Genomic DNA, 21,229 nt, shown 5'->3' with positions numbered 1-21,229 from the left:
GACAGCAACTTGTCTGTTCCCCCTCCCCAATTCCCCAATGCTGTTCCCCTCCCCCAATTCCCCAATAAAATCTAAAAAAATAAAAATAAATAAAACTACTTTATTGCTAAAAAAACGCTAACCATCATCTGACCCTTCAGCGGATCACAACCTTTTGCTGGTGGAGGGTCTTGCCTCCATGGCGATGGCTGCTGACTGGTCAGGCAGGGTAGCTGCCGAAGGTTGGGGTGGCTGTGGCAATTTCTTAAAATAAGACCACAATGAAGTTTGCTGTATCCATTGACTCTTCCTTTCATGAACAATTTCTCTGAAGCATGCAATGGTATTTCATAGCATTTTACCCAAAGTACAACTTCTTTCAAAGTTGGAGTCAGTCCTCTCAAACCCTGCCACTGCTTTATCAACTAAGCTTATGTAATAGTCTAAGCCCTTTGTTGTCATTTCAATAGTCACAGCATCTTCACCAGAGTAGATTCCATCTCAAGCAACCACTTTCTTTGCTCATCTGTAAGAAGCAACTCCTCACCCATTCAACTTTGATCATGAGATTGCAGCCATTCAGTCACATCTTCAGACTCCTCTGCTAATTCTAGTTCTCTTGCTGTTTCTTCCACATCCACAGTTACTTCCTCTGTAGTAATCCTGATCCTGAACCCTTCAAAGTCATCCACGAGGGTTAGAATGAACTTCTTCCAAACTCCTGTTAATGCTGATATTCTGACTTCTTCCCATGATCATGAATACTCTTAATGGCATCTAGTATGGGGGATCCTTTCCAGATCTGGACAATTTACTTTGCCCAGATCCATCAAGGGAATCACCATCTATGGCAGCTATAGCCTTAAGAAATGTATTTCTTAAATAATAAAACTTGAAAGTCGAAATGACTCCTTGATCCATGGGCTGCAGAATGGGTGTTAGTTATGTCAGCAGGCATGACAGCAACCTTCGTCTCGTCCACCTCCATCAAGGCGCTGGGGTGACCAGGTGCCTTGTCGATGAGCAGCCATATTTTGAAAGAAGGCTTTTTTCTGGGCAGTAGGGCTCAACAGTGGGCTTACAATAGTCAGTGAACCACGTTGTGAGCAGATGTGCTGACGTCCGGGCTTTATGATTTCATCTTTTGGAGCGCAGGCAGAGTAGATTTAGCGTAACTCTTAAGGGCCTTAGGATTTTCAGGATAGTAAATGAGCACTGGCTTCAACGTCAAGTCACCAGCTGCATGAGCCCCTAACAAGAGAGTCAGCCTGTCCTTTGAAGCTTTGAAGCCAGGCACTGACTTCTGTCTAGCTGTGAAGGTCCTACATGGCATCTTCTTCCAATATGAGGTGGTGTTGTCTACACTGAAAATCTGTTGTTCAGTGTAGCCACTGTCATGAATTTTCGTCACTGACTCTTCTGGAGAACCTGCTGCGGCTTCCCCATCAGCACTTGCTGCTTCACCTTGCACTTTCATGTTACGGAGACACCTTCTCTCCTTAAACCTCATGAACCAGCCTCTGCCAGCTTCACACTTTCCTTCTGCAGCCTCCTCACCTCTCTCAGCCTTCACAGAATTGAAGAGAGTTAGCCTTGCTCTGGATTAGGCTTGGGCTTAGGGAATGTTGTGGTTGGTTTGATCTTCTACCCAAGCCACTAAAACTCTCTCCGTATCAGCAATAAGTCTGATTTGTTTTCTTACCATTCGTGTGTTCACTGAAGTAGCACTTCTCATTTCCTTCAAGAACTTTCCCTTTGTATTCACAACTTGGGTAACTGGCGCAAGAGGCCTAGCTTTCAGCCCATCTCGGCTTTCCATGCGCCTTCCTCACTGAGCTTAACCATTCCCAGCTTTTGATTAAAGTGAGAGACAGGCGACTCTTCCGTTCACTTGCACACTTAGGGGCCACTGGAGGGTTATTCATAGGACTGATTTCAATATTGTTGTGTCTCAGAACAGGGAGGCCCGAGGGAGAGAGACAGGGAATGGGGGGATGGCTGGTCAGTGGAGCAGTCAGAACACACATAACATGTATCAATTAAGTTCACCGTCTTATGTGGGCACGGTTCATAGCACCCCCAAACAATTATAGTAGTAATATCCAAGATCACTGGTCACAAGTCATCATAACAAATATAATAACCATGAAAAATTTGAAGTATTGCTAGAATCAAAATGTGACAGAGACCTAAAGTCAGCAAATGCTGTTGGAAAAATGGCGCCAACGGACCAACCATCAGTTGGAAACGATCAATCTGCAATGAAATGACACGCTAACAGGCAAATGCCAAGAAGGGTCTAATAGAATTCTCCCACCTTCTCAGCTGGTTCCCTTTTTAAGTCCGCCATTTTACTTTTATTCCTGATAAATTTTACCATATTGATTTTAGCACTTCATTTAGCACAACCTGTCAAAACATTTTAACTTTTTTATTCTAAAAATAAGCTATCTCCCAGCATGACTCCTGATTTTTATTCAAATTCCTAATTTTAAAAAGTTAGGACAGGTGTCAAATATGACACACTTCTGGAAACATCTTACTTGTAAAAATTCTAATATTTTTATTTTGTGGTACATTATACTGCATGTGGTTGCAACATACATCTTCTACCGAAAAGCAGTAATTTCTTAAACTCGCTAGTAATGACAGAAATAATCATTTACTTTTTTAGGCCTCATGCAATAAAGGATTAAACTTGACCAAAGAGAGGTTTTGTGCATGCCCTGGCCCTGGGAAATAACCTGTCAGCCCACAGAATCTCCTGCCTGATAAGGCTGTCTGGTTAGCTGGGGGCCCTGGGTGTCACCAGATGGCCTATGCTGACGATGTGATTTATGGTGGGGCCTGGGGACACACTCTACCAGCTTGACATCTGGAGGGTCTGGAGACTAAGTTCAGCCATGCTGGCAGTGCCTCTGTGACTGCCCCCCCAATACATATCCTGGACACCAAGGCTCAAGTGAGCTATCCGGTTGGCAGTACCGAGTGTGTGTTGCCACACACCAGCTGCTTGGAGGACTAAGCACGACCCCCCTGGGACAGGAAGGCTGGAAGCTCAGGCCTGGTCTCCCCTGGACTCTGCCCTGTGTGCCATTTCCTTATTTTCTTCGGTATCCTTTCACTGCAATAAACCATAACGGTGAGTAAAATGGCTTTCCTGAGTTCTGTGAGTCCTTATAGAAAATCACTGAGCCTTCAGGTAGTCTTGGGGCCTCCAGAGCTGCAGGTCTCTGTGATTTGCAACATACGCAGTGTGATCAAACAGTACAGTGAGTGTTTAAATAAAAAGAAAATTATTACAGTAAAAGACACACTGCCATTAATCCCCCTCAAAATACTCCCCCTCACTTCGAACACACCTATCCCATCGTTCTTGCCACTGTCTGAAGCAGTTCTGGAAGTCCTCTTTCGTGAGTGTCTTTAGTTGCGCTGTCATGGCTGCCTCGATGTCCTGAATCATTTTGACTTTGGGGACAAGCCAGAAGTTGCATGGTGCCAGATCCAGTGAATAAGGTGGATGAGGACACACCGTAATGTTTTTATTTGACAGGAATTGCGGTACCAGAACCAGAGGCCCTATCCCAGGAGTGCGTATTCACCAACTCTGGGGGATGGCCCCTGGCATTTGCATTTCTAATGCACCCTCCTTAGTGGCTCTTCTGCACACCTCCCTCAGAACTACTGAGCCACCTAAAAGCCTCAGAAGAACAGGGGCTGTCACTCCCATGAATCCCCATAAGCCGGCACGGTGTTTGCACAGGGTAGGTAGGTGCTGGAGAGCGCCTCATGGAAACCCCGTTAGTGTGATAGGTAGGTGAGAAGAACTTTATTAGTCTTTTAAAACTTAGAACATATCAATATGTAAGTCTTGTCATTTTGCAACTATCCAAGATAAGGTGGAAAAAAGTGAATGGAAGCCTCAAGTTGCTTGTGAACAATTTCGGTAATAGATTCCATGATGCCCACTTCTTATGCCATTTTGTCAATAATGTCAATTGTTTCGATCGCCTCTCTGCCAGTTAACAGGGAAGTTGAGTTTTCTAAGCCGTCTTCACAACCTTCTCATCTACTAGAAGAATCGCCACTGAGCTAAAAGTCAAGACAGGTAAGATTCTCTGGCCAGCTCTCCCGGTTCACCACCAAAGTCACTGACCCTCCCCAAGTTATTTCCTTGTCTCAAAAGCAAGAGCCCTGGACCAGCAGATCCCTAAATTTAGATGAACCTCTCAAGCTCTAGATTATCAAAAGCAATAAGAATAAAGGGGGCAAACACCCAGAGGAGAAGTTTGAATGCGTTCCAATGAAATGGTCAAAAGGGCAGACTTGTAGGATAGATGAAAATCAAAGACATCAACTCTTCATCAACCAAATAATCAACTGTGAGCTGTCAAAATTAATTCAATGAATCACTGTTGTACACCTGAAATTAATACAACAGTGAATGTTAACTACAATCTTAAAAAGATTAATTCGGATGTAAACAACCTGCATCTAAACTAAGTTCCTCTTGCAACCCGTTCTATCAAGTCGATTCCTTAAAGAAACGGCTAATGCTATTTTTCCAAACAAAAAGCAAAACTGCCACCTAAACTTTGCCATGACCTAAGCCCAAGGATGATCGAAAGCTTTTCGCCAACAATGAATCACAACTACCCACCCCCCCCCAGCCTGAAATCTTAAATGGTCTACGTTTTCAGTTTTACCTTCTACATCATCACTGAATTCCATCATTTCTTGGTCATTCACAACTCTGTGCTTGGCAGAGGTCACAATTTCTCTCCACAGGAAAGAGGAACTTTCTCAGAGGAAAACGTGTCCAACCTCTCCCCTCTAAGACCCACCCCTACAGGACATTCATCTCTACCCAAGGTCACCACCTCTCTAATCTGGAGTCTGTAACTTCTACCTGACTATAGTAATGCTCATGTCAAGATGGCCAGCCCACCAGATGAGTGCCTGGGGCGTGCACTTCCGCCGGAGTCACCGCGGCCCTGCCTCTCCCACACAGGGCTCACCTACAAGCTCACCACCACATGGTGCAGGTGCTGCTTCAAACGCACTAGTCACACATTTCTAGCTGGACAGAGGAAACCACACTCATGTTTGGTGCTGGCACATCCTACCCTGAACAGTGACACCTGTCTGTCTCACACAGCCACGTGACTGTAAGATGTGGCTGAGAGTGTAACACTTTAGCTTTGTCTAATGCACAATAAATAGCACGTTGAGCATATTCCGTGCAATTAGAGTCCCAAACACCTGGCTGGCTTCAATGCACCAGAAACGGGTCTTGTTTTAGCTTTTGGAAGGACGGACACGGCAACACTTTAATTGCTGGTCGAAATGGTTCCATTTATGAGACAGCTGCTTGTGTTTGCATTTGATTGGCAGTTTGGGAGGCATTAGATTTACAGTAAAAGTCCTGTTATTGGGATGATTAGCCCTCCCTTCCCGCCTCAAGCCTTTGCAGAGAGCCAGGTGTCCACAATCCAACAAGAAGCGGCTCTCCCTTGGGGTTGGGCTCCTTTCGATAATCTGATTAAAGACCCAGGGTCCCTCCCCAGGGAAAACTATTCACATGCACACACAGCTGTACAATTTCTGGGGTTCACAGACCTACGAGAGCATGTTTCCTCCTCAATACAAATGTTCCCTCATTAGTATTTGCTGAAGAGCAGAAAGAGCATCATGCGCTTGTCACCAAAGAAGGAGTCTAGGAGCCATGCGGGCACCACCCTGGACTGCTGGTCTCGGCCCTCACTTCCCTGACCTGCTGGGGCCGAGCTCAGCAACAGGCTTCAGGTCAGGCACGCAGGCTCCTCAGTCGCACCCTTCATTAAGGCCTTCTTCATTTATCTGTGCAACATGATTATATCCTTAAGAGCGCACAAGCTGTGAAATCAGGCCATCTGAACTCTGCCCGTCACTTTACTAGCGAGGCGACACTGGGCAGCCATTTCCTTTAAGGACAAAGGTTTGCTTCCTCTTCCCTTCTAGCGTGAGCCTTGTGACTCCAGTCCAACCATTTCCTGCCATGTAAACCTGTTCCATACCAGAATCAAGTAAAAACTGCAGGGATCTGCCTGTAACATCAACTTCACCTCCTTCTCTCCGCACCCATGCTGTGCCCCACACTGGATACAAGCATTCCCTTCCACACGCCCACGCTTCTCACACTCTGCACTTCTGCACAGGTGTGTCCTCTGTCTCGAAGGCCCTTCCTGCTTCCCATCGTCCCTGAGCTTCCGCAGACCCTTTCAGACAGCTAGAACCTCCAGAGGTCACCACATCTGGTCCACAGCCAGTGTTTGTATCGTTCCTAGGCTAAAAAATGGCTTTTAACCACTTTAAAGGATTAAAAGAAAAGTGACAGGCCATACGTGGCCCACCAAGCCTAATTGTTTACTGTCTGGCCTTTCACAAGGAGAGCTTGCCGCCTGAACTTGACCATCCCTGGGAACGTGCCCTCGGGGGTCCTCGAAACACCTGCTATGCCACAGCACTGCAGGCCTCGTGCCGCACGCCACTGACTGGATCAATCTTGATCCCCTCATGTCTGTGCCACCAGAGCTTAGCACTGTACCAGACACAAGACAGACACGTAATAAACGCTAAACAAACCTATTAACTGAATAGACCAGCTCCAAACAAGCTAGGGAAACACACCAACTGCCAAGGACTCGCCTTTAGTAGTGAAACACTACACAAGTCTGTGCAAGATCTAATACTAGCACTTTACACACGTATCCACTTTACACAGTAACTGGCCATGTAACCTCGAAGGCTGAAATCATACATACAGACTATCAGTGAGGACACTGAGAATTACAGACACTCAACAACTTGCCAGCAGTCACATCACCAAAGGCCGAGAGCCCATATCTGCACCTCGGCCCTCTGTCTCCCAGAGGAGATGCACTTTCTATTAAAAAGACCGGCCCCTCTACACAAACTCCAATTGCTGGACAGCTTCATTTACGAACACCTGAGACTTTAGGGGAAGGACAAAATTTAATTTTTGATTCATTATTTAATTTTCATAATTTCCAAGTTAATGCTACTTTTTTCTAAACAAACAAAACAAAAATGAAAAGGGCACCCAAAATAAGCACTAGGCTAAATGGCCTCAGAAGAACCACAAACTGAAAATGTTCTTTCTTTTCTTTTAGTCCCTGAGAAAGTAAACAGCTTAATTAACAAACCCACTGCAAGCAGGCAGGCAGCTGCGATCACAGCGTGAAGCCCTTGTCTGTCAGCTGAGCTAAAACACACTAGCAGGTGAGGCGGTCACCTGTCCTGAGGCTTCAGTGTGGGCAGAACAGAGGCCAAAAGCTGATAATGGACATTAACACCTCGACATGAGCCACGAAACAGCACAAGTGTTTCCAGAGGTGGAAAGGAAATACAAGGAACTCTACTGAGTCTAATCTATTACTGTAACTTATTTTGCATAACCAAGGTATAAATTACACAAAGCTGGCAGTTAAGCAGCTTGGTGCCAGGAGGTTTCTGAGTGAGACCAAGGTTTTATTAGCCCAAGAGAACCATGATATACGTCTATTTAAGACAACATTAACTTCTAAGAATTGGGTCCACACACACATAACACATTTCTGACTACAATGCAATATTAAGTCACAAAGAGGTACAGAAAAAAATTCATTTGGAATTTATCAAACACTTTAAATCATGAGTCATCAAAGGAATTAATGGAAATTAGAACAGATCTCTAAACAGTGAACATATTTATAGATTTGAACAATAAATGCTTTATGGACTGAATAACAAAAATACCTCACATCAAAATTTAGCCCTCAGGTGAGGAAAGATTCCTTGAGACATAAAAATACAAATCATAAAGGAAAACACTGATAAAATCGACGATATTAAAATGAGAACTGAGCGGCCAGCAGCCGCAGTGAGCGGCCGTCCAGAAGCCGGCGACTGATCTGCCTCGCCAGAGAAGAGAGCAATGATGGTGCCAACTTGGGCCAGTGAAGCAACATCCTCCACAACTAGATTGAAGAACAAAACGACAGCAACTTGTCTGTTCCCCTTCCCCCAATTCCCCAGCACTGTTCCCATCCCCCCAATTCCCCAATAAAAATAAAAAAAAATAAAAAATAATAAAAAAAAATCTTAAAATGAGAACTTTAGTCCGAAGACACCTCAAAAGTAGAGACAAACCGGAAACTGGAAGAAAATATTTACAACTTATATAATAACAAAGCATTGTCATCTACACATAGAATGAACAGCTACAAGTCAGTAAGAAAAACCTAAAAAGAAAATTAGGCCAATGACTTCACAAGTCCTTCCTAGAAGAGAGCAGAGCTACGGCCACTGTATTAAAAGAGGCTCAGTAGCATCAGTAATAAGGGAAATTCAATTAAAAGCAACAAATAGATATTATTACACATGCACCAGAAAGGCAACACTGAAAAAGCCAAGCGAATAACATTTGTGGCAGGATACTGGGCACCAGGAGTCCTTCCTCCTTCCGTTAGCGTGCATGTGAAGGGAACCGAGTACACTGAAAGCGCTCTGGCGCAGGGCCGGCCAGCTCGCGTACTCCCAGATGTACCGGTTGGACACGTCCACGCACGAGAGGCAGGGGTGTGTCACAGTGTCTGCAACAGCAGGAGTCTGCCAACAGCCCTAGCACCCGTCAACTGCAGGCCAATTATACACCAGGGAGAATGAATGAGCACTGCCAACAACCAAGCCCTCAGGTGAGGCTCAGAGTCACAGAGCTGAGCGGGGACAAGCAAGTCACAGAAACACACATACAGTGTGATTCCCTTAATATAAAGCTGGAAACAGGCAAAAGCGACACAAAGATAAGACAACACAATCTTCATTCAATGACCACCGTTTGAAGCGCTGGGGACACACACAGCAGTGAACACACGTTTTGCCCTCAGAGTACGCATCACAACCAAGTGAAAAAGAAAAACAAGAGAAATAAGTCAACCTCAAACAACATCCGATGGTGAAAAGGGCTTGGAAGGTGAAGTAGGGAGCTAAGGGGCTGCGGGGAGGGTGGTCACCTCAGGCTCCCGACAGAGGGGAAGGAAGGGATGTGACAGGGGCACCTGAGGGCCTCAGCAGGTTGAGACTGCTCCACATTTAAACTGGGCCTAGGTGCCCAGGGTTGGCTTTACTCGTCTCTGTATCAGAGTGGCACGCTGCAGCCCAGGCCAGTCTGGCCCTGTACTGGTTTTTGTACAGCCCATGAGCTAAGACTGGTCTTTACATTGTATCTGATTAAAGAAACAATTAAAAGAATAATATTTCGTTGCACATGAAATTATATGAAATCCAAATTTGCAGGTCCAGAAATGAAATTGTGTGGGAAGCAGATAACTGATTCCTGCACATACCGTGCATGGCGCTCTCCCACTGCAGTGGTAAGGGCTGGCTACTTGCGACAGAGGCCCCAGGTGGCCTGCAAAGCCTCAAGCACTTCCTGGTGGCCCTTTACAGAGAACACGGGCCAGCCCTTGAGCTGGGGCATCAGTGGGGGCTTAGGTGTCCTTCCTGCAGGCGCTCAGAGCACCCCTGATCTGCACCTTACACACAAGCTTAAACATATTCTTTCCTATCTCTTCAGTAGTTCATGAAATCATTTTTTGGAGCATATTTCTCTGATGAACGCTCCTCTATGGAAGCCACGTGCTTCTCCTCTATCCAATGACTAAGTCAGGTCAACCCGCAAAGGGAAGCAAGCTGCCATTTATTCTGACTCAAGTATAAGGAAGGAAGGCAGACGACAGACAGACAGGGGGATGTGGGGACATCCCACGGCCTTGCTCACCGCCCAGGCCACTGGACTACGGGACCCTCAGGACCCTCGCTGCATCACCGACTCGCTGCGCGGCCTTAGAAATCTGCAGAGCTGCATCTCATTCCTTCCCCGACTTAAATGTGTTGGGAATCGCTGCGTCACATTTCAGCAGGGGCACAATTATCTGTCCAATGTTAGCATTGTCCCCAAAGCAAGTGCCTTCACATGTTTGAAATATAAACTGGTACCTCTGAATAGAGTTACCAACATTAATTAACTAATGATCATTGTTGAAGGTGGTGATGAGTACACAGGGAGTTCATTACAACATTGTTTTTGCACATGTCTGAAAATTTCCACAAGGTTTTAAAGTAAAATTGAAGATTTGTGTTGTAACTTCAATTATTAATACTCATGTAATAGAAGCTGTCATACAATTCCCATTTATGCATCTTTCAAAATCCTTAGTACAAAATTGTTTTCCATCATCCTTACTACTGGCAACTAAAAGAACAAAAGACGCATATTTAAAACTCCACATGAAGATACAGCATTTCACCTTCTGATCCTAACGGAAAGGAAGAAGCTGTCATCAAAGACTGAGCAAGTGAAAGGACACTCTTCTGGGGGCGGCAAGTCCCATGACCTTAGAGTCCTCTGATCCTTGTCAAGGCCCCAACACAACAGCTGCCTCTCCCAGGTCAGTGTAACTAGTAAGCTTGTCCACGTGCCAGGTGGTCTTTACGAATCAGTACAGTGAGCACCTTCCCCACGGGGCAGGCTGCTTCGTCCGGTTCCCATGGAAGGGCTGTGCCTCTACCTTCTCCGCGTGTTGGGCAGTAAATGACAGAGCTATCCCACTCCCCTTGAGCTGCAACCCTAAAACCTGAGTGAAGATGCAGGAAGGATAGAGAACTTTGAAAACTGGCAATTTTTTTTTTTTTTAGCTGAGCCATCCTCCCACCTGTTGGCAGCTCAGCAGCAGTTCAGCTTGGGCCGGGCATCGAACTGCTGTTGCTCAGAGCTCACACTCTTGAGCGAGCTCTTAACCAACTGAGCCACTCGGCCGGCCCTAAAAAAACTGGCAAACTTTTAATGTAAATGTTTGCTTTTAATAATTACTATCTTTTGTGAAACATTTCATAAGCCAGGCACTAGTGAGCATCAGGACATCACATGCTTGTGTCATGTATTCCCCCATCAGCCTCTGGTTCTAGTATTTGGCCAATTTAATGGACAAGAAGATAGAGATCAGAGAAGTTAACAAATGAGCCAGAGAACAGAGTCAGATTCCACCCCGAGGCCATGCCCTCAACCACTGCACTCCCCGAAGGCTACTCAACTTTCAAACTAAGTGGGCAATGCCACCTTCCGAGCCATAGTTTGGAAGCCAACGCCTTGCCATGAGAAGTGGGGTCCCTGGACCACCATCATGGGTGTTGCCTGGAGCCTGCTAAAAAATGCAAGATCTGACGCCCCCCTCCAGACAGACTGATTTTGAACCTGAAATTTAACAAGACCCTCAGGCAATGTATGCACACGTCCAAGTTTAAGAAGCCCTGACATGCTGCAGGCACACACTGTGTTCCGAGGTCGGCTGTCCGGCTCAGATACATACCCTTGTGTAGTTGCACTGCGCTTTCATCTCTGCTGCTTGCTCTCTGATCCAAAAACAAAGGCAGACAAGTATGGGCAGACTACTCCCCAGGCAGCCACGAGGGCTGAAAGGACCAGCCCACATCTGAGGCCCTGACCTTTCCCCTCCACCTCCCCTCAGTCCGTCCTCACTGTGACAAAACCTAAGCAGTCACAGCCCCACTCACTGCCACGGGGGAATGTTTCTCGTGGAGTAACAGACACCAGTCCCTATGCCCTAAGTGGCTAGAAACGTGCTCAGTAATACGGTGCCGGACCATCCACAGCATGGGAAGCTGGCACCGTGGGTGGGGCAGCGGGGGCTGCTTCAGCCTTTCTCTGATCTTAGCTGTGAACATAGTCTCCAAAGACTGGCGCTCAGTGAGCTACAAAGAGAGGTTCCAACACATCCCTAATAACTGCGAAAATAGTAATAGTAATAATAATAATAATAATAATAATACTCTTACCAATTAACAGGGTTACTGATTGATGGATGTTGCATCCTTTTAGGTTTTCCTCTCATGACATTTTCTTCAATCTCTGGTCTCTGCTTCCTCTCGATGTGAGAACCCACCTTAGGTGCAGCACACCAACCTCTGCACACTCCCACCAACATCCATCCTGGCCGTGCTTTTCTCCTACCGAGACCCACTCCTTCATCCTTCCCCGCTGCACCAGGCTGATTCCCACTGACCCCTCAAGCCAGGGGGCAGCCTTCCTGAAACCCCCCCACAGTACCCAGCAGCTGTGCAAAGCACCTGTAACGGGGAATTGCACCTGCCTGTTGACTCGACTCTGACCCCCAAGGGCAGGAGTTCAGGTCAATACATAATAAGCGTTTTCTCTAAATCTCAGCTCAATCGGCAGATATCTGTAATTAAATATCAGTGCTTAGTGGCTTGCTCTCAGCTTAGCACAGCTTCCCACCTCCCCACCTACACCAGTCTGAGAACCCACCCTGCACCTTCTGGCGAGGCCTCAAGACAAGCCCTCTAAAGGGGTTCAATCATTTCCTTTAGTCACAGGCAGGTTCCAGAAAAGGTCAAACTTGAAGCAACAAGAATACCTGTACCGGCGGTTCTCCTGTGCAGACCGGTGCTGGTCCCAGGCCACGGCAAGTCCCCGACAAGGTTCTCAGTCCAGCCAGTGCTGTCCAACGGAACTTCCTGCAATGAGGAAAAGGTCCCCTATCTGCACTGTCCACCACGGTGGCCACCAGCCATAGGGGGGACTCAGCACGTGACATGGAGCTAAGTGTGACTGTGGCACAGAACTTTTCATTTAATTTTAACTTAAATAGCTGCATGTGGCTAGTGGCTACTACAGGAGACAGCAAGTCCAAATCTAGACTCCAGACACTGGAGTAAAATGAAAAATAAATCCCTTGGTTCCTTAACTGCAGGCTCTGTTATTTGGGCCAGCACTCTCCTTGCTGAAGACTAAAAAAGATGGATTGAATACTTTAAAAATCTTAAAAGCAACCAAAAACTGACAGTAAGGAAATACCAGGCCAAAATTAAAGTGAAATCAGGAACCCAAAGAGATAAATAAGCACAGAAACCACCTTTGCCCTGAAGTCATTTGCCAACTCTGACAGTTTCAACTTTCCTTTTCAAAACAGTACAAAGGAAGAGGGACAGGAATCAAAGGCTGGGTCCCCCAAAGTGTCTAACCCAACCTCAGTAAGCAGCACCCCAAAGGCTACCCAGTTCAGGATGACAGAAGAGCAGCAGTAAACCATGTCTCCAGCAGAATTACAGCCCTGGGTGGTCCAAAGAACCTCAAGCCTTGAACTTGGTTTAAGGTGATCCCAGACTGGCTGAAGCAAAAACAAACACTCTCTGAAGGCAGCTGCCTTCATTCCAGGCCTCAAAAGAGCCCTTTGTGACCTACGATTAGGCAAAGATTTCTTAAATATGACAACAAAAAAGCACAATCCACAAAGCAACAAATTGATAAACAGGACACCATCGAAGTACATAACTTCTGCCCTTCAGAACACTGTTAAGAGAATGACAAAACAAACCACAGCATGGGAGAAAAGCACAGCTTATATCTGATAGAAGATTTGTATCCGGAAAGAACCTAGTAAGAAAAAAATTTTTAATGGGCAAAATACTTGAACACCAAAGAAGATATATGGATGTCAAGCATATGAAAAGATACTCAACATTATTAGGCATTTGGGAAATGTCAATTAAAACCACAATGAAATACCATTAGGCACCTATTAGGTGAGCTAAAATTTAAGACTAATCGTATCAAGTGTTGCCCCATGTGGAATTCTCATACACTGCTGGTGAAGACGTAAAATGGTGCAGCCACTCTAGAACACAGTTTGGCACTTAAAAAAAAAAACTATGTTATTTATTTAATTTCAAGCCAACTTCCAGTACAGCCGGTATGGGCCCGACGCTCTAGCCCCATCCATTTTCAGGGTAGTTCTTAGGCAGGTGAGTTGTCACACACTCCTTAGGAGTTTGGCACCTTCTTAAAAAGCTAAAAAGACCCCTATCATATGTTCCAACCGTTACAGTCCCAGACCCAACCATTCCCAGGAAAAACGAAAGCCTATGTCCACACACAGGCTTGCACAAAAATATTCAAGCCTTGATTTACAATAACACAAAACTAGAAAAATTCTCCACACACTGATCTATACATTCACTGTCATCCCAAACAATATCCAGAAGACATTTTGTGGAAGTTGACAAGTGCTTCTCAAACACGTATAGATCCGCAAAGGTCAAGGAGAGCCGAGGCACACTTGAAGGAGAACCAAGTGAGGCGAGTGCCAGAGGGAGATAAGACTTATTATAAAGCTACAGTAATTCAGGCAGCTTAGTACCAGGGGACTTGAATAGAGCCCAAAAACAGAGGCACATATATACAGACCTTCCATTTACAATAAAAGCGGCATCGCAGAGCACTGGGGAAAAAGGATGTTCTTTTCAATAAATAGTGTTGGGACAACTAGATGCTCATATGTTCATGAAATTGGATCTCTTCTTCATACTATACACCAAAACCAGTTCAAGAGAATTATCAAGTTAAAGGTGAAAGGCAAACCTATAAAGCATTTAGAAGATAATAGAGGAATTAACTCATCAACTCAAGGTAGGGAAAGACACAAAAAGCACCAACTATAAAGGAAAACACTGATAAACTGCATTACATTAAGTTTAAGAATGTCTGTTCACAAAAAAGAAAAACCACACACAAAAAAAACCCCACCACTGAGTCAGTGAAACTGCATGTGACCAAGCGGGAAGAAACAGTGGCAAAATATATAACCAACAGAGGACTTAGGTTCTGAATGTACACAGAAGCGTACAGATCGATTTTTAAAAGCCTAATAGAAAAATATGGGCACTTCGTGACACGGTGAATGGCCCAATGGCCAGTAAATGTATAAAAAGATGTGCAATCTCATTATAACCAGGAAAAGGCTATTTAAAACCACAAAGCGGTGATACTACAGAAACCACCAGAAGGGGCGGGAAGGAGTCACAGAGGGAGGGGCTGCAGAATGCGAGAGAAGGCGGGTAGCTGGCTGGAGCCTGAGGTTGTGTCTGCAGTGCCAGCAGAACCCGGCTGGCTGGGCTGGGCACTCTGGTGCATGTAACGGGGCCACAGTCTCCAACTCACTATGCTCGCTATGAACTATAACTTTAATGTCACCTGACCAACTTTAGGGAGAAAGATGCTGGTCAGGTGGCGCTTTCCTACCAGCTCATTTCTGTTTTCGCCTTCACAGAATTGTGCGATTGAAAGTTTGATCACGGATCTGGAGGTGGGGGAGAATCCGCGGGAAACATCCTTTTCACTGTTTTGAAATGACACTGAATTCCACCTGTCTATCTGTAATTCTTCTTTTCTGCCTTTGTAACAACAATGATATACTTAAGACCCCACACAGCCATTTACGTTAGTATTTGAAATCGGCTCCCTTCAGGGCCTGAGCAGAAGGACCTGTGTTTCAGTCATGAAACGAAGTGCTACCACCAACCCACTCTCGCAGTACAAGGAAGCTGTCGGGGACCCAAAGGTATGGGGAGGATGATCAAGTCCTTGTCCCTGAGCTCACAATACTGTGTTTGCCAATGGTGCATCTAACTCAGTATGAGACACAATCGTACGAGGCACACCACCATTTCCATCGTTGTACATTGTGTGACTTATTTAGCATTTTTCTTAGGAAAAAAATGAAAGGACAAAACGCAACACAAAATGTATTCAAGTTAGATATGAAGGTAATGCCAGGCAGAAAAATCGATTCACACAATACTGTTTCATCAGTCACTCCAAGACTTGGCAGTCACTCTGACTCTAGTGTAAGCCAGCCAGTTTCTCGGCACCAAGACAAAACCACCAGGGAACGTGTGCCTTAAACACTCCCGTGCATACTCTCCTGCTATCTGCCAAAAGCCACAAATCCAGGAGCCATCCAAGCTGCTTCAACGTAAAATTCTTCGTTTAAAATCCAAACCAAGACTCAGCATAAAACATTCAAAATCCCTCAACAAAAGTGGTTCTTAGTGTCTCCCAAGACCCGAAAAGCTGAAAAGCACATTTAAGAGTCCTGAAGTGAAGGCAGTGGCTGAAGGAGACCACACACGCACCTCTGCCATTGTGACTGATTCCTGCCTGCTACAACTTGCATTTCTTTTGAAATGCCCAAAGCAGCGGCTCACCAATGCAGCAGGCACCAACGCTCCTGGGCGGTACATGCGAACGACCATTTGGCCCCAGCCCAGAGCCTGGCCTGACCGGAGTTTCTCAGTAATGTCTTAGTTCTACGAACAGAGGCCACACTGCGAGCCGCTGCCAACTACCTGGGGCTCGCTGAGCTGTGTGTGTCCTCACCTAAGTGCAGGGAAGTGACCTGTCACTCAAAGTCTTTGATCTGAATGACAGCACGACAGTAAAAGTCTCTGAGCATGTCAAGGGAAAGCTGGCATACTGTATAATTGGCATTGCAATACTAGGAAGACGGGTTTTTAAGAATTGGTTTCAGGGCATAATGCAAAACCCGTGTTAGGCATCCAATGAATCCAGCTGATTAGTAAAAGATACATAAGAGCTTCTGGGCCAGTCATGGAGGCATCTTTTACAAATCCCACTCATTCAGTGTCACCTTGAGCAATTTTCTGTCTTCAGAACTTAGAATGAGTCCTAATGAACCACAAGAACAATTTCTAGGGGGGGGGGGAAACATTTCAAAATTGTAAAGGGGCAGAGCAATAGTTTTTCCTGGCCCAAGTGTGATGATCGTAGCACCCTAAAATAAAGCAGACAACGGTGAGAACACAGGTCACCAAGTTCTTCCCTCGTTTGGGTCCTATGTGGTCTTGAAGCAAGGTTCTTTACCAAGGCAAAGCAGGCAGCCTGCGAGGCAGCAACAGCTCTCCGATCATCAATATGCGTGGGTTCTTTTCCTTCACAAGCGCTTCTTGTGTCAGGCTCTGAGGACATGGTAGCGTGTACAACCAAGTCTCTGCCCTCCTGAGAAGGTACTTAAATTCTCCTGAGAAGACACACAACCCACTACAAACATAAATGCATGACACCGTTTAAGCTCTTTCTTCAGTCCAGCAAAGACAAATGGTCCTCTGGCCATGAGTAGACACGACACGCTCCCAGCGTTCACAGCGGAACCCAAACCACCAGACGGCAGGACTTGTGACGCAGAATCTGGAGGCAGAGGGAGATCCCAGGAACAGATATGACTGTTCAGGTTCCTCTACACCTTCGTTTTGGTCCATTGGCCCCAGGTAAAGGAGTAGAGAGTATGTCAACCGGGAGACGCAGGATGGAAAATTCTAAATTGGTGAGAATAAGCACCTTCATTTCAGAAGCATTTTTAGAGCAGCAATGGTTACAGATTTATAAATACTAGGATTACAAGGGACTTATACCTGTGTGAGAAACGTGCAATTTGTTTTTCCCTTATGTTACGCCTTGCTTCCCACTAAACTGTATTCATAAACAACATTGACGCCCCAAAAAAAGGTCACCAATGAAAAAACTCTGTAAATGGAGAAGTTCCTAAAGGACATCCTTTGACAAATAAGAAGTGTCAATCACTGTACCATGCAGCCTTCTATTACTTAATTCTTAATTCTATTGGGTTGCCCGAAAAGTCATGATGTATTTTTTTCCATGTTTTACGTTGCAAAAATGTTTTACGTCATGACTTTTCCGACAATCCAATAAACTAAGTTTAAATAATGAAACAATTTTGTTGATTCATTAAAATATTACTGACACTATGTTGGCCAGATCGGAACTTCATGATCTGAAAGTATCAGGTTCAAATAGAAGACATACTGATGTAAACTTTCCCAGACACGCTAATTACTCCTGCACGCTTAATGCCCACTTCAGAAGACGGGTTAAGATGCTCCAGGCCAGCGTGCACTGCTGGTCCCTTAGCCTGGCCAACTAGGACCCGCCACTTTCGGGCTGAGAGACCCAGGGTGGTGACGCTAACTCTAAACTCGCAGTGTTTCATCTGTAAAATGAGGCTATGAAGAGCACTGTAACTCTCGAGTTCAGTGAGGAATACAGGAGATGAAGCACTAAAGCACTCAGCTCAGGGCCGGCACGTGGGGTTAAACAAATGTAACTGACAGTACAGAGCCCGTCCCAGGTTTCATCTACCTGTAAAAAGGTAGTGACACCTACCAACAACACATGTACCCACACAGGTACCCAGGGTGCTACACTTCTTCCCCATCACTGGATGATGCTCAAATGCATAACTGAAGTCATTTTTCTCGTTCCAAAGAGTTTATGGTAAATGGCGGTGCATGTAAAATTTCGGCAGGATTATTTCAATTAAATACAAAGTTTGTAAGGAGACACCTTGGTGTTTTTAAAAATAGGTAAACTATTTTTGTGGTGACATTACTAGTATTTTTCTCTGAGTCTTCCAACTGCTAAAGAGCGGGAATAGTGCCACTTAGGCAAAAACATCGATTTCCGACTTCTGGCTATAAACCATTTCATTAGTGTTTACTCAAATCAGACTATAATTAACAGCATTTACTAAAAATGCCATTTAAGCTGATTGAACTATATATGCTTATCTGAATTTATTTCCATCATAGAGCCTAGTAAAAACAATACAATTGTTATAGATAAGAGCAGAGGGGGTTCCTCTGCTGCTTTATAATCAGAAACACGTGTGTGCAGCTCTGAATGGTAAGATCTGGCGCAATTCCTAGCAATTCATGCCAGAAACTGGTACATGTCTCTTGTGCTAGGTTTGCTTTTTTGGTAGTCATGAAATGAAGGGGGGGGGGAATATTTGCCAAAATGTTGGTAGAGAGAAAAAGCAACAAAGGACTTAAATAATCCACTACTAACACTGCTGACAGAAAAATCCCTTCCCGGTGTGGCAGGTGAGAGAGAAATCCAGGTGCACCCAGATCAGAGCTGCAGCTGCTCTCCATCTTTTCCAGTCCACGGATCCTTCCTTCTAAGGGCTGATCAGCAACTTAACGTTTGCCTATTTATTTGCATTCATAAACTTCCTGGACTTTGTTACTACTGACTCAATAAGGTAATTTACTTTGCCCAAATTTTTAAAATTTGCATTTTACATAATTTATACAGGCATCAGTAAAAAGTCTCAAAGGCCTCCACAGCAAGTTTTTGCTAATTATTTAAGGGATTTTACTAAGGGAAAACAGTGATGAAAATGTTCTTACACTAGAGCTTTAGGGCAAAACAAAATACTATAAAAACTAAATTTTTCTGTTTTAGCCAAAAACACTTCATTTCACAAATACGATGAAAACAACAGAACTTTTAATGCTGCTGAAATTTAAAATAAGATTTATTCTATGAGTAAAAATGGGTCTAAACTGAAGATGTTTAATTTCAAAGGTTAAAGATTTACATATTATATTAACACTTTGAATCGCATCTGTTACCCTTAAGACAATTTTTAATTACCTTTTCAAAATTAAGACACCTTACAATAAAGGAAAAAAGGTTTCCATAAAATCTTCATAGAGATATGAACTAAGATCCTACTTCTCTAACTCAAAATAACATCCAAAGAAAGTATAGTAAATTTCAAACTTTTTACATTATAGTATATGTATATGTATACACACACACACACACATATATATGTATAATATAGAATATATAATAATTCTTCTGCAGGAGCTTATCAATAATTTTTAAAGGGGCTAGCTTTAACAATTCAATTTTATTATTTAAACAATTTCTCCAATTTCCTACCAAGAAAGTTATCTGACTAGCTGACAAACCTAGTTTTGAGAACTGGGACATTAAGTTCTATAATTTCCAACAATGGTCATGGACAATTACAGAAACAATTTGTTCAAAAATGTCTTAATGATCCTCACTGCTGCTCATAACTTCCGCTTTCTGCAGACACTTCATCATGGCTGGCATTCATGGAACTCCACTCCTAATCTAACACTTATTCACTTTCGGTGCACTGCCAGTCTCAAAAGAGGCAGGCGTCAGTCACATCTCCTCTAGGAATCCCAGTAGTTGCCCAAACCATAAAATACGAAGTTTTGGATTCAGTGTCTGTATTTACTCTGGGACTTGCTATCTGATGCCTATTCATTCAGTGCATGTGCTTAAGTCTCGTGATTGTGGGCCCCTTTAAAAGGGAACATGTGTTTTAAACAATCTTTTCCAGTGTTCATTATTAAATCAGATTGTTTGATAATGACCTGAAAGAAATTCTTTAAAGGAGAATTTATAATATTTGATCTTGCCATTTCTGCAGCATTTAGTACACAAGTGTTCAAAAGAGTTTAACAGTAGTTAAGTAGCTCAGCTAGTTTTTCCCCTCCAAGAGTTGCAAATATTAAAAAAAAAAAAACATATGCTCATAAAGATACTGAAACGCAAACTTCCTTTAAAAGTTTCGTGTGTTTAAATATTGCAGCGTTTTAAAAATTAACTCAATAGTACAGCCGGATAAAAACATTACAGTGTACCTCGACAAGAAGAAGTTGAATGCTAATTTATGTGTCTTTGATCCCTTCATTCACATACTTTCCTCCCGCTTTTCAAGGGTTTTCAAGGATGGGGCAACTGACCGGAGCGCTCAGCTGTGTCATTTCGAAGAGGAGACTATTTTCACTACCAGCTTTACAAATAAAATATTAAGGGTGAGGCTCTGTATTTCATTTCAAATAGTAATGGCCTGTCCCTTTCTCCAACCATGAAAATATTTACCTTCTAAGTAAAAAATCCCAACGACGGCCGTCTTAAATACAGATCCCCAAACTCTTACATCGCGTTCAGCTTAACCTTATTTCAACCAGTTCCCATAATTACTACAATATTACTATTATCTTAGTTGCACTGCCTAAAACCCAGCTGCAGGCTAATTATGCAAGAATGAGATACTGTTGAAAATGGCTCCAAAAAAAAAAAATTTACCCTTAGTGTATTAAGTTACAAAATCCTGTAATCAAGTACACACACACACACACACACACACACACACACACACACACACACACACACACCACCCCCATAAAGAAGGGGTGCTAGGAACAGCAAGTACTTGTCCCACCTAACTAGCGCTGCCCAGCAGCAGCGTTGGGGGCTGGGGCAGAAGAGGAGGAAACTTGGGAGGCACAATGAATCAAACCAGGTCTTTAGGGGTATCGCCCAGAGAACGCCCGGGCCACAGAGAACTTGAGCGCCAGCAGGGGGGGATGCCCGGGCCTCCCCAGCCGCGGGTTCGAGGCGCGCTGGCCCGCAGCCCTCGGAGCCCACCCTTCCCTGCGCGGTCGGGTCCGTCCCCACGGCAGGTCG

The 21,229-nt window shown here is 44.5% G+C and overlaps 1 protein-coding gene across 16 annotated transcripts in view; it reads right to left on the bottom strand.

The window, feature by feature from the left end:
- The window catches only part of PTK2 (protein tyrosine kinase 2), a 188,561-nt gene extending 175,988 nt beyond the window's left edge, over positions 1-12,573 (bottom strand). For all 16 annotated transcript variants that reach the window (XM_019657844.1, XM_019657843.1, XM_019657827.1 and 13 more), the window contains exon 1: positions 12,474-12,573. The gene's annotated coding sequence lies outside the window, so the exon portion shown is untranslated. The remainder of the gene's footprint in view (positions 1-12,473) is intronic.
- Between the last annotated feature and the right edge of the window lie 8,656 nt (positions 12,574-21,229).

Source organism: Hipposideros armiger, unplaced genomic scaffold (genome assembly GCF_001890085.2).
Source record: "Hipposideros armiger isolate ML-2016 unplaced genomic scaffold, ASM189008v1 scaffold_280, whole genome shotgun sequence".
NCBI lineage: Eukaryota > Metazoa > Chordata > Mammalia > Chiroptera > Hipposideridae > Hipposideros > Hipposideros armiger.
The sequence above is the reverse complement of the archived record's forward strand: the minus strand, read 5'-3'. Positions and strand labels throughout refer to the sequence as shown.